Below are 14,147 nucleotides of genomic sequence, written 5' to 3' on the forward strand. Positions count from 1 at the left end.
TTACGAGGTTGTTTTCTCATATTATAAAATTAACACATATAAGGGGTTGTTTTCTCATACTCACAAATATACTAAAATTAAGGGGTTATTTTCTCCGATTGATAAATATCCCTGTATTACGGGGTTGTTTTCTAATATTTATAAACATACCCCTCTTATGGGGTTGTTTTCTCATATTAAAAGATTTACCCCTTTTACGAGGCTGTTTTTGCACTCTCAATTACATTACTTTTACGGGGTTGTTTTCTAATATTTATAAATATACCCCTCTTACGGGGTTGTTTTCTCATATTAAGAAGTTTACTCTTTTTACGAGGCTATTTTCTCAGACTCGCAATTACACTACTTTTACGGGGTTGTTTTCTCAAATTCATAGATATATACATTTTACGGAGTTATTTCTTATATCATCAAATCTACCCCTTTTACGGGATTGTTTTCTCATTTAATAAAATTAATCCATTTAAGGGGTTATATACACAAAAATTACAGGGTTATTTTCTCCGATTGATAAATATTCCTGTATTTTGGGGTTGTTTTCTAAGATTCATAAATATACACGTTTTACGGGGTTATTTTCTTATATCGATAAATATACCTCTTTGACGGGGTTGTTTTCTCATATTATAAAATTAACCCATTTAAGGGGTTGTTTTCTCATACTCACGAATACACCAAAATTACGGGGTTATTTTCTCAGATTGACAAAATATCCTTGTATTACGGGGTTGTTTTCTAATATTTATTAATATACCCCTCTTACGGGATTATTTTCTCATACTTAAAATTTACCCCTTCTACGAGGCTATTTTCTCAAACTCGCAATTACACTACTTTTACGGGTTTGTTTTCTAAGATTCATTAATATACACTTTTTACGGGGTTATTTTCATATATTGACAAATATACCCCTTTTACGGGATTATTTTTTCATATTATAAAATTAACCCATTTCAGGGGTTGTTTTCTCATACTCACAAATACACCAAAATTATGAGGTTATTTTCTCCGATTGATAAATATTCCTGAATTACGGAGTTGTTTTCTCATATTAAAAAATTTACCCCTTCTACGAGGCTGCTTTCTCATACTCGCAATTACATTACTTTTATGAGGTTATTTTCTCAGATTTATAAATATACACGTTTTACGAGGTTATTTTTTTATATTAATAAATATACCAGTTTTACGGAGTTGTTTTCTCATATTAAATTATTAGCACTATTATGGGGTTGTTTTCTCAAATTCATAAATATAGACGTTTTACGGGGTTATTTTCTCAGATTCATAAATATATACGATTTACAGGGTTATTCTCTTATATTAATAAATATACCACTTTTACTCGGTTGTTTTCTTATATTGAAAAATATACCCCTTTTACGGGGTTGTTTTCTCATTTTATAAAATTAAGCCATTTAAGGGGTTATTTTCTCATACTCACAAATATACCAAAATTACAGAGTTATTTTCTTATATTGATAAATATACCACTTTTATGGGGTTATTTTCTTATGTTGACAAATATACCCCTTTTACGGGGTTGTTTTCTCATATTATAAAATTAACCCATTTAAGGGGTTGTTTTCTCATACTCACAAATATACTAAAATTACGTGGTTATTTTCTCCGATTGACAAATATCCTTGTATTACGGGGTTTTTCCTCATATTAAAAAATTGACCCCTTCTACGAGGCTGTTTTCTCACACTCGTAATTATACTACTTTTATGGGGTTGTTTTCTTAGATTCATTAATATCCCCTTATTACGGGGTTATTTTCTCATATTAAAAAGTTTACCCCTTCTACGAGGCTCTTTTCTCAAACTCGCAATTACACTACATATACGGGTTTATTCTCTCATATGCATAAATGTACATGTTTTACGAGGTTACTTTCTTTTATTGCGAAATATGCTACTTTTACGGGATTATTTTCTTTTATTAAATTATTAGCACTATTATGGGATTGCTTTCTCAAATTTATAAATATACACATTTTACAGGGTAATTTTCTTATATGGACAAATATACCCCTTTTACGGGGTTATTTTCTGATATTATAAAATTAGACCATTTAAGGGGTTGTTTTCTCATACTCACCAATATACCAAAATTACGTGGTTATTTTTTTCGATTGATAAATATCCCCGTATTACAGGATTTTTTACTCATATTAAAAAATTTACCCCTTCTACGAGGCTATTTTCTCAGACTCGTAATTACACTACTTTTATAGGGTTGTTTTCTCAGATTCATTAATATACACGTTTTACAAGGTTATTTTCTTATATTGATAAATATACCACTTTTACGGGGTTATTTTCTTTTATTAACAGATATATCCCTTTTAGAGGCTGTTTTCTCATATTATAAAATTAACCCATTTAAGCGGCTGCTTTCTCATACTAAAAAATATACCAAAATTACGAGGTCATTTTCTTCGATTGAAAAATATCCCCGTATTATGGGGTTATTTTCTCATATTAAAAAATTTACCCCTTTTATTCTCAGACTTGCAATTACACTACTTTTACATAGTTGTTTTCTCATATTCATAAGTATACACGGTTTATAGGGTTATTTTCTTATATTGATAAATATACCACTTTTATGGGGTTATTTTCTTATATTGACAAATATACCCCTTTTATGGTATTGTTTTCTCATATTATAAAATTAACCCATTTAAGGAGTTGTTTTCTCATAATCACAAATATATCAAAATTTCAGGATTTATTTTCTCTGATTGCTAAATATCTTCGTATAACGGGGTTGTTTTCTGATAGGCTCTTTATGCAACCTACACCTAAGGCAGTGAACCTACCGATGCAGCCTAGCACTAGTGAGTATCAAGGTCGTATCCCTAGAGATCAGGTGAACCTAGAGTTACTACTGCTTGCTATGTTATCTAGTCTGAAATAGGGTGTGAAAGTTCTAACATACCAGCTAATGGTTATGAGTGCAATTAAGTAAATGAAGGACAACAATGGAAAATTAAAAGACAATTGTAAAGAGAGAAATAAATCCAAAAGGGAGCCTAAGTGATGGAATTCTAAAGATGAATTTTATGGATTGCCGATCTTGATTACCCATGCCTAAATCCTGAATTGAATCCCGGTTCCTCTCTCGAGCTTATCAGTTCCTAAACTGCACTAACCTAATGGAATCTCTTCCTATCGGATTACTACAAATTAGCATTAAGTATGATTTAAGACTATTAAGAGTTGTTAGTTCTTAATCCGTGAGTAAATCAACCTCATCTCTAAGTGTTAACTACCGGTCCTTACTATTCAAAATCCAGTTGTAACAAGCATTTCTCAATGTCAAGAAACAACCTAATAAACAATTAATCCAACGTCTCAAATTAACCGCATCAAACTTTTATTCACTGAATAGCAAGAAGATTGCAAGAATGATAATTATAAAAAACTAACAATTAAGCATAATCCATCAACAAAGGTGAACCCTAATGGATTCAAAAGATCTAGCTGCTCATGTTCATAGTCAAAGCAATTAAAGAACAAAATAAGGAAAAACAAATTAAAGGTATGTACACCCTTCTCTTTCAAGCTGAATGAGAAACCCTAAATTTGCAAATTCAAAATCTCAAACCCTAGTTGCCTCTTGAATGCTCCCAAAGTTTGTCTTGATCTTCAATTCGATGTTGGAATAAGTGGAATCCCCCCTTCAATTGATGAAAATTGATCTCTCCAGGTCTACAATTGAGGTATAGGAAATATTTGATTAAGTGTGTGTCTTGGAATTGAGTCCAAAAATCGTCCACTTCTATTAGAATTCAAAATCGCCCATATAGTTGATTCAGCACGGCCGAAGTCCAGCCTGTGATGATTCAGCACGGCCGGAGTCCAGGCGGTGTTGAATCTGTGGAGTCTGTTGTGCTGAGCCACCACAGGCCGTGCCCAAGCCGGTGCTGACTCCTTCCAGACCGTGCCCAAGGCGGTGCTGATCCACCACAGGCCGTGCTGGAGGCCGTGATGACTACGGAAGTCGTGCTGAAATGGCACAATTGGGGATAGCCTCTTGATAATTCAGCACGGCCGGAGTCCAGGCCGTGCTCAACCCTCGGGGTGCTTGTTCTCGCCCAATTTGATGGATTTTGCTCCGTAATCACACGTATTTCCCTCGATTACTGATGGTGTCCTTCGAAAACGACCTGAAACGAAAAGGGAAACAAAAGACAGGTAATTCTAGCATAAAACGGGATAATCATGCATAAAAATGTGAACAATCGAGCATGAGAACATGTGTAATATCACAAATTTTTTTCTTTCCGCTAGGAGTCTGCTGACGGTGTATCCTCACTGGTTGGATCTGCTGGAAGTTGGGGGGCGGGGAAGTTTGCTGACGGTGGTTGCGGTGGTGGATCAGGGTCTGTGAAGCATGTCGCCAAATCGAACTCCATATCATCAATGAGACGTTGATTTTGTGCTCCGACCTCTTGCATCTTTTGAATCGCACTACTATGAAGTCCGTCTGGTGGCCTGTCTTTCTAAACCACTCAGAACTGTTGAAGTGTCTTGTTCAAACGCCTAACTGTGCCTTCGTTTCTTCTTGAAACCGCACAAACTCGTTGTATCACTACTGTAGATCGCAGACTCGATCTAGACGGTTGGCCAAAGCAATCGATCGGGCGCTCGATGGCTCTACCGAATGAGAGGATGAGGCTCCGGATGAAGGCATAAACACTCTAGGCCGGGTTAGGAATCCTAGCATCCGGAATCCCACCGGTAGGACGGATGTTGGGCTCCTCTAGCCGCCTCTCTAGCTTCCCTGACTATTGTGCTCACGAGCCTATATTCAATACCATGTGGATGTCTAGTGGCCGTGATCATCTGCATGTTGATCATTTGTCTAATCCCTAGTGGTGTCATGTCACCAATATTTGAAAGCTCCAACAGACAGTCGTCCAATACATCTAGTCTCTTAGCTAACCTAGTCACATACGGACCGAAACAATAATGCATCTTCTTTTGGGCGTCTACTATAAATGAACGGACTTGGCGAGCCAATAAATATCCCAAGTCTAGCTTCTTCCGATGTTGCATAGCCCAGAGAATAAAGACATCAGTCTGTGTGACTGCCCCAAAACTGTCCCTTCGGCCTGTAATGGTGTAAGCTAGTAGGGTATGAATATAGCGGAGATGGTCCGGTAGGCTAGATGCCTAAGACCTGCTTGGGTAGTATGTTTCCGGCCTCATTACCAATGAATCCCACATGGCGTCATATGAAATTGGGTGGATGTAGAGACAACCCTGATACTCCTCCCCCGAGATTTCTTGTTCAGTCCATAATCCCAAATGCATTCCAAATTGTGGGACCGACATTGAGAACTCCCTTCCCCTAAGCCTAAAATAAATTGCATCAGGCTGATGCCAGTTTGTGATCTGTTGCTGCAGGAAGAAGGTGCTGAGGAACTCGATCGTAAGCTCACGGTAGGTTGGCTCAATGATGTCAAAGAATCTCGCATATGGCAGAGTCTCGATCAGTGTGTGCACATCTTGAGCCAATCCCACTCTCTCTAGGGATGTGAAGTCTATGCAACGGCCCGCCATCACTTGCTTCCATCTCATGACTTGGAATCTACTTTCATTGTCTGCATTAGGGAATGTCCACAATGGATGACGGCCGGTGTGGATGGATTCACAGCAGTGCTCTCCGAGGTCGGACTATTTCTTTGTGGTGGTGGAGGTGGAAGTCATGGTCTTTGGTTCTAGTCTTTGTGGAGGAAGACGTTCCTTCACCACGCGATCGCTTGCTGGTAGCGACGCGTTTCAGTTGCTTTCTACGAGATTTATCGTGGTCCGTCATATCACCTAATGCAACGAATTATTAGTTTTTTGTAAAAATTCAAGTTAATGAAAGAAATAATCTACCGAATCAACAGCATAATGATTATACTTCGACTAACCAAAACTTGTATAAACTAATAAACCGATATATATCAATCTAATTTATAATGAGCCAGCAATTGCAATTTAAATCTAAACATTATTCATGCTTTGCATGTTGTAGGCACATTTTATTTCCACCAAAACCCCACACTTATCAATTTCATAACCAACTACACCACAAACACAACAACTAATGTAGATTAACCTAACCAAGGTCATATAGTTACAATATAGAGCCACCAAAATATCCTAGCATGTCCTAACAAAAGTATATGTCTAAAATAGAAGTGAAATCATAATAATAAATAAAAAAAAATATATAATGCAACAAATGAAGGGACTTACCTGAGTTCGCTTAGGAAAGTGAGAAGGGTGAGATAGGGGTATAAGAACAACACCTTTGAGCTAAGAAAAACAAAAGGGAAGCAAAATTTTCGGAGGCCTCCACTTCTTATAGGCACGGTTTGACGCGGGTGAGGGTAAGGCCGTCTTGATCGAGCCACGGTAGGACTCGGCCGTCGATCCTTTAGCCTTCTTTGGATGCTCCTTGACACGGGCATTGGCACGGCCGTGCTTCCCAGCACGTCTAGGGGTTGTGTCCCGTGCTGCCTTCAGAAGCCGTGATAATTACTCTTTATCCTTCAACACGGTCTTGACTCTGGCCGTGCTGGTGATACAGCCCGTGATGGACACGGAAACCGTGGTGAAACGGAGTGTTTCTGGGCTTGCCTTTTGCCGACTCGAGTCGCCTTGCCCCCATACCTATAATTAACACATATGCATGTAATTAGATCATTAAACAAGTAGATATGGTCAAACGGAAGAGTTTGTCCTCTTCGATTCTATAAGTCCGAAAAATTAAAATTAACCTAATTATTTTTTAAGCAACTATAATAAAGTCAAATGAAAATAATGAAACAATCGCAACTAATTAAAAAACATGAAAGTATAATCCAAGTCGAATGTATAGAAGTGCTTATTTGCAGAGTCTTAAGCGTGACTCATTCGGATCACCCTTTATGTGCATACAAAGCCAGGTCAACTCGTTGCTCACTATCCAACGAGTTACAATGATATCGCTTTAGCCGATGGCCGTTCACTTTGAAGTTCCCCTTCTCTAGATGATGCAACTCTACCACTCCATATGGAAAGACTTGTCCGATCTGAAATGGTCCAGACCTACGAGTCTCAGAGCTTCCGGAAGCAGATGAAGGCGAGAGTTGTAAAGCAACACTCGATCCCCAACCTGAAATTCCTTAGGCTCACGAATCCTTCTGATCATGCCATTTCTTAGTCCTTGCCCGTAAGTTGAGGAGTTTTCGTATACTGGGCGCCACTCATCTAGCTCACTCGGTACGCCATTGTCGCTCCTTACCCTGCGAATCAATATCAAAGTTACAAGTTCTAAGGGCCCAAAGTGCCCTATGCTCTAACTCAACAGGCAAATGACATGACTTTCCATAAACAATGCGATAGGGCGTAAAACCTATAGATGTCCTAAAAGCAGTCCTAAATGCCCATAATGCATCATCTAACTTAAGAGTCCAGTCCTTCCCATCGGTACTAACGGTTCTCTCTAAAATACGTTTAATACCCCTATTAGTTACCTCAACCCCGCCGGCACTAGTCCGGGGGTGATAGGGAGTAGAGAACCGATGAGTAACTCTGTACCGCTTAAGTACTTTCTCTAATTGGGTGTTGTAGAAATGTGTTCCTCTATCACTAATAAGCGCCCTAGGTATGCCAAACCTAGCAAACAATCGCTTAAGGAACCTGCAGACAACCCTAGCATCATCGTTGGCTGACTGAGCTTGAGCCACTTAGAGAAATATTCAACAGCAACCATAATGTACTTATTACAATACGAAGAGGGAAAGGGTCCCATGAAGTCGATGCCCCAGACATCAAAAATCTCAACGACTTGCACACTGGTTTGGGGCATCTCATCACGAGAAGAGATATTACCTGCGCGTTGGCAAGGGTCAAAAACCTTAACAAATTTCCATGCATCTTAGAAGAGCGTAGGCCAATAGAATCCTGCCTCTAGCACCTTCCCTCGCGGTATGGTTTGTCGCTTGATGACCTCCAGGTGGGTCCCTCATGGCATTGCTTTAATATTTGGAGAGTCTCCTCGCTATATACACAACGAATCACCCGATCGCACATACTTTAAACAAAAGGGATCTCGCCCCAAATATAGTATTTCAAATCGTGAAGAATTTCTTCTTTCTTCGTCATACCCTTTGGTAGAACCCTAGCAACCAAATAGTTAGCATAATCGGGAAAACCAGGAGTATCGGTGTATACCCGAGTGACATACAAATGTTCTTCCGGAAATCGATCATCTATGGTCGTCTCATCAAGTGCATCTAAGTGAGGATTTTCCAATCTCGATAAATGGTCCACTGCCGGATTCTCCGCCCTTTTTATCCTTGATCTCGATGTCAAATTCCTGTAATAAAAGAATCCACCGAATCAATCTCGGTTTCGCATCATTTTCAGGAATAAGTACCTCAATGCCGAGTGGTCCGTGAAGATAATGGTTTTGGAAGGCGAGATATGATCTAAACTTGTCGAAGGCGTAAACAACCGCCAATAACTCCTTCTCCGTGGTGGTGTAGTGTTCCTGGGCTCCTGTCAAGGTCTTGCTAGCATAGTAAATGGGTTGAAACTTCTTTTCAATCCTCCTGTCCAAGCAGCTCAACTGCATAATCACTAGCATCGCACATCGGTTTAAAGGCGAGCCCCCAATCGGGAGAAACCATGATTGGGGCTGTAGATAAGTTTCTTAAGTAACTCAAAAGTCGCCACGCATACATCATAAAAAATAAAAGGTACATCCTTAACTAACAATTGAGTGAGGGGCCTAGCAATCTTAGAAAAATCTCTAATAAATCTCCTATAAAACCCTGCATGGCCCAGAAAACTCCTAACAGCCTTAACAGAACTAGGAGGAGGTAGCTTAGATATTACTTCTACCTTAGCTCTATCCACCTCCATCCCAGCCTGAGAGATCTTATGCCCTAAAACAATCCCCTCTCTCACCATGAAATGACATTTTTCCCAGTTTAGTACCAAGTTAGCCTCAATACATCTAGCTAACATGCGCTCAAGGTTTGCCAAACAAGGAGAGAAAGAATTACCAAAAATAGAGAAGTCATCCATAAATACCTCCATAGACTCCTCAATCATGTCCTCAAAATAGCCATCATGCACCGTGAAATGTAGTCGGTGCATTGCGATCCGAATGGCATCCGTCTATAAGCAAACGTCCCATAAGGGCAGGTGAAGGTAGTCTTCTCTTGGTCCTCAGGTGCAATAGGAATCTGAAAGTAACCTGAAAAGCCATCAAGAAAACAATAAGCCTACGGTAATCAATGCAAACTCGAAGCTTTATTCTGGTCGAGTGGGATCGACTCATCCTTCTCATTCCTTACCACTGTGATGCCTCCTTTCTTGGGTACAACTTTACAGGACTAACCCACGGCCGAAATGGGATATATCAAACTGCATCAAGAAGTTTAATTACCTCCTTCTTTACCACTTCTTTCATGTTCGGATTGAGTCGCCTTTGAGGGCCGAACGACTGGCTTGTCCCCAATGAAATCTTATGAGAGCAAAACTTGGATTTATGCCCGGGATATCGGCTATATTGAAAGCAAAGGCCTTCTTGTACTTCCTTAGAACTTCCAACTGCATGGCTTGTTCTTCGGAGTTAGATCGCTATGATTACCGGTAAGCGCTTCTCTTCATCCAGGAAGGCATAAACCAAGTGGCTCGGTAACTCCTTCCGATTCTAAAATTGGTGGGTTCTCGAATGAAGTCTTTACTTTCCGCACCCTGCATCTGCCAAGAAAAGATAGGGATCGGTTGACAAGCTCGGCTCGGAAGCCAATAAATGAGTTGCTCCAACACTTGCTCGTTGGACAACTCCTCCTCATCCCTCGGCCTAATGCTACTTGCAAAGGGTCGAACATAAAATTTCTTGTAAATGGGACTCAACCATATCATCAATCACATCAATAGAACATACAGTATTATCATAGTCCGTGCTGATCTCATGGAAGTGGCCAGTCAAAGGTAATGGTCTCATCATTAACTCTAAGCTTAAGCTTTCCATCGCTTACATCGATAACGTACCCTCGATGTAGCTAGGAAAGGCCTACCCAGGATAAGAGGCACAGTGCTATCACCCTCCATATCCATTACCATAAAATCTACAGGAAAGATAAATTTATCTACCTTTACAAGTACATCTTCAACAATACCTCTAGGAATTTTAACAGTCCTATCTACTAATTGAACACTCATCCTAGTAGGCTTTGGCTCATGCAACCCTAATTTGGCAAATAAACTAGTGGGCATTAAGTTAATACTGGCTCCTAAATCAGCCAATGCACCACTAATTGATAAATCACCAATCATACAAGGGATAGTAAAACTCCCTGGATCTCGTCGCTTGAGTGGCAATTTGTTCTGGAGAATAGCTGAACACTCCTCATTAAGCACCACCTGACCAAGATCCTTCAACTTCCTCTTGTTGCTCAAAATCTCCTTTAAGAACTTGGCGTGATTTCGCATCCGTGAAATTGCCTCAACAAAAGGTAAGTTATTAAATAAGTCAAGAAACTTACTGCTTGTCCACCATATCCCTGTCTCAACCTTGCAGGGATATGGTATCAATGATGCTCCCACGTGGCTCTTTTGTCTTCTTTCTTTCTCTCATTCTCTACCATCTCAAGGTCCGGTCCTTCCTTACCGGCTCGACACCGCGATTGTATTATCCTTATCGGCCTAAAGGTGAAGAACTAGTCAAATTCTTACACCGAACGCAAGGTGATAGCTTTGCAATGCTCCCTCGGGTTTGACTCTGTAGTGCTAGGGAGGCGATCTCGAAGGTCTTCTAAAGCATCTTAGAAATTTGGCCAATTTGAGTCTCCAAGTTCTGAATCGAGGCCTGCTGATTCCTAAGTGCACTATCAGTCTGCTGGAATCTTGTTTCTGTAGATGTCACAAACTTCATCATGAGCTCCTCTAAATTTGACTTCTTTTCTTGGGGAGGAGGAGCTTGTGCAGGCCCAGCTGGTTGTTGCTGTGGCTGTTGATGAAGTCTTTGGAAACCTGGCGGACCCTGGGCATTATTGTTCCTCCAACTGAAATTGGGGTGATTGCGCCATCCAGGGTTGTATGTATTGCTGTAGGGGTTATTCTGCTGTCTTGGGGCATTCCCCATATAATCAACCTGTTCAACATTAGAAGATATAGTAGAATTAGATGGAAAACTAATAGAAGATGAAGCAAACATACCTCCCGCAGTATGGTTCGCACTGTAATGCGGGCCACCACAAAATTCGCGATAACGTTTACTGCGTGAACCCAAGATCCTGAGTTGGTCGATCTTCTTGGCTAGAAGCTCTACTTGAGTACGCCAAGGCTACTGTAGAGTCCACTTGGTTGACCACTCCTTGTCTTCCTGGTCGGCTCTAGAGGATTGCCAACGATAGTTGTTCATGGCCATTTCCTCTATCAAGTTCCCGAGCTTGCTCGTCTTGTTTAGCGCCTACCGTAGCATCCACCATCTGCCTCGTTGCGAGGTTCAACCCTTTGTAGAAGGTCTGAACCTGCATCCACACTGGCAATCCGTGATGTGGGCAGCATCTCAAAAGATCTTTAAATCTCTCCCATGCATCGTACATGCTTTCATCATCAAACTGCACAAAAGAAGATATGTCATTTCTAAGTTTAGCAGTTTTAGCGGGAGGAAAATACTTATATAAAAATTTTTCGGCCAACGCCTTCCAGGTAGTGATCGTTTGTTGTGGAAGAGATTGCAACCATCTCTTTGCTCTGTCCCTCAAGGAAAATGGAAACAATCTCAGCCGAATGGCATCATCGGTTGTTCCATTTATTTTGAATGTGTCACAAATCTCCAAAAAGTTGGAGATATGTGCATTGGGATCCTCGCTGGGCAATCCTCCAAACTGCATGCTTTGTTGGATCATCTCGATAACATTGGCCTTTATCTCAAAATTGTTGGCCGCTACAGCAGGTTTGACTATACTAGTTTTCGTCCCATCCAAAGATGGTCGAGCAAACTCGTACATCATTCTCTGATCCTCATCGGTTTTCCATCGTGTCTAGTCTATCCACAAGTACCTCAACCTCAATCTCCTCCTCTTCTAATTGCAACCTCTTCCTTAAGAGTCTGAGGGATCATTCTGGATCAGATAGAGGCTCTATAAGATTCGAGTTTGAGCTCCTGGTCATAAACTACCTGAAATTGAAAGTTCACACAACCACCGATCAACAAAAATAATATAATAATAAATAATAATAAAATTAAAGAATACATTAATAAAATAAATAATGACTAAATTAACACAAAAACAATTCACTCTAGTTCACCGTTACAAGTTCCCCGGCAACGGTGCCAAAAACTTGATGGGCTCTTTATGCAACCTACACCTAAGGCAGTGAACCTACCGATGCAGCCTAGCACTAGTGAGTATCAAGGTCGTATCCCTGGAGATCGGTGAACCTAGAGTTACTACTGCTTGCTATGTTATCTAGTCTGAAATAGGGTGTGAAAGTTCTAACATACCAGCTAATGGTTATGAGTGCAATTAAGTAAATGAAGGACAACAATAGACAATTAAAAGACAATTGTAAAGAGAGAAATAAATCCAAAAGGGAGCCTAAGTGATGGAATTCTAAAGATGAATTTTATGGATTGCCGATCTTGCTTACCCGTGCCTAAATCCCTGAATTGAATCCCGGTTCCTCTCTCGCCATCGGATTCCTAAACTGCACTAACCTAATGGAATCTCTTCCTATCGGGATTACTACAAATTAGCATTAAGTATGATTTAAGACTATTAAGAGTTGTTAGTTCTTAATCCGTGAGTAAATCAACCTCATCTCTAAGTGTTAACTACCGGTCCTTACTATTCAAAATCCAGTTGTAACAAGCATTTCTCAATGTCAAGAAACAACCTAATAAACAATTAATCCAACGTCTCAAATTAACTGCATCAAACTTTTATTACTGAATAGCAAGAAGATTGCAAGAATGATAATTATAAAAAACTAACAATTAAGCATAATCCATCAACAAAGGTGAACCCTAATGGATTCAAAAGATCTAGCTGCTCATTTTCATAGTCAAAGCAATTAAAGAACAAAATAAGGAAAAACAAATTAAAGGTATGTACACCCTTCTCTTTCAAGCTGAATGAGAAACCCTAAATTTGCAAATTCAAAATCTCAAACCCTAGTTGCCTCTTGAATGCTCCCAAAGTTTGTCTTGATCTTCAATTCGATGTTGGAATAAGTGGAATCCCCCCTTCAATTGATGAAAATTGATCTCTCCAGATCTACAATTGAGGTATAGGAAATATTTGATTAAGTGTGTGTCTTGGAATTGAGTCCAAAAATCGTCCACTTCAATTAGAATTCAAAATCGCCCATATAGTTGATTCGGCCGGCGAAGTCCGGAAGTCCGGTGTTGAATCTGTGGAGTCTGTTGTGCTGAGCCACCACAGGCCGTGCCCAAGCCGGTGCTGACTCCTTCCAGACCGTGCCCAAGGCGGTGCTGACTCCTTCCAGACCGTGCCCAAGGCGGTGCTGATCCACCACAGGCCGTGCTGGAGGCCGTGATGACTACGGAAGTCATGCTGAAATGGCACAATTGGGGATAGCCTCTTGATAATTCAAAGACGCGTAGGATGCAGGCCGTGCTCAACCCTCGGGGTGCTTGTTCTCGCCCAATTTGATGGATTTTTCTCCGTAATCACACGTATTTCCCTCGATTACTGATGGTGTCCTTCGAAAATGACCTGAAACGAAAAGGGAAACAAAAGACAGGTGATTCTAGCATAAAACGGGATAATCATGCATAAAAATGTGAACAATCGAGCATGAGAACATGTGTAGTATGATGCTTATCAAATTACCCCATGCTTAAACTTTTGCTTGTCCTCAAGCAATTTACAACTCACTCCTCAAAAGATATCAAATAACTCAATCAACTGCATTGCAGGAGGTTAGCTTAAAATAAATTTCAAAACTCCGTAATGATTTTTCCCAAAATCCCCAAATCACTAAATCCTTAAGAGAAAGAGCAAACTTAATAAAGTTGCTAAAGTTAAAATGATAAACCATCTAAATTAAGAAATTGAGAATCATGCATCACAAGATATCACTCAAAACACACAAGTGTATATAGGTGAAAGA

General features: G+C 40.0%; 1 non-coding gene across 1 annotated transcript; it reads left to right on the forward strand.

The window, feature by feature from the left end:
* Nucleotides 1-11,552: 11,552 nt before the first annotated feature.
* LOC125369667 lies at nucleotides 11,553-11,659 on the forward strand. Its single transcript, XR_007215343.1, has one exon. It is a non-coding gene; the product is annotated as a small nucleolar RNA R71 (small nucleolar RNA).
* The last annotated feature ends 2,488 nt before the right edge of the window (nucleotides 11,660-14,147 follow it).

The sequence above is a fragment of the Ricinus communis genome, chromosome 3 (assembly GCF_019578655.1).
Source record: "Ricinus communis isolate WT05 ecotype wild-type chromosome 3, ASM1957865v1, whole genome shotgun sequence".
Lineage (NCBI taxonomy): Eukaryota > Viridiplantae > Streptophyta > Magnoliopsida > Malpighiales > Euphorbiaceae > Ricinus > Ricinus communis.